A 780-nucleotide genomic window follows, 5' to 3' on the forward strand; every position below is an offset into this window, starting at 1 on the left:
CATCTGAAAAATGGCTCCAGGAAGCTGCTGCTGACAATGAATGAAGGGATACGGTTTACGCGCCAAGGTCCTCCCGCGAAACTCAGATTTCCCGCCGGCTTTTCAAACCATATTTGCATATCCCCGCCCCTCAACCCGCCGAGGACCGTTCCCACAGCCCATTGGGTCTCTATCTCCTTACTTCAGTCCCAATCGTAGAGCCGGAACACGAGTTGATGGTTTCCATTGGCTACCGTGCATCATGGTTACCCGGGCGACAAGGGTTTATTTGCATAGGCCGCCTTGATTGGCTGGGAGAGAGCAGGGTTGTTTTTTTTTTTTCAGAAGGTGGGGCAAAGCTTTGCCTTCTCTCCCACGGAAGACCACGCCTGGTGCAGGCTCCGCCCCATCCCCGCCCACCAGCCGGATGGGCGCTGCTGACCTGGGCAGGGACTCCGCGCCCCGCAGACTCAGTGTAGCTAATCGAGAGCGCAAGTTTCGCTTTTGGAAATTGTCAAGGTGACTAAGGGGACACCTTCGGAAACTCACTTTCCTTTTACCAGTCATTGTAATAGATGTAGGACAACCGAAGATTTCCCCAAATATGTGCCAAAGGCAAGTTGGACCATGCGGACGATGCAGGTGGAAAGTGAGCCCTTTAAATCATGGGTTTCACTCTTCCTGAATCCAACCAATGCCGGGACGAGAGCTGATCCGGAGGCCGAGGCTGATAGACAGAAACATGTGGGCAGACAAAATCATGGGGGCAGAAGACTGGACTAACCTGATAGCGGGCAACAT

This window comes from Myotis brandtii, unplaced genomic scaffold, assembly GCF_000412655.1.
Source record: "Myotis brandtii unplaced genomic scaffold, ASM41265v1 scaffold311, whole genome shotgun sequence".
NCBI classification, from domain to species: domain Eukaryota; kingdom Metazoa; phylum Chordata; class Mammalia; order Chiroptera; family Vespertilionidae; genus Myotis; species Myotis brandtii.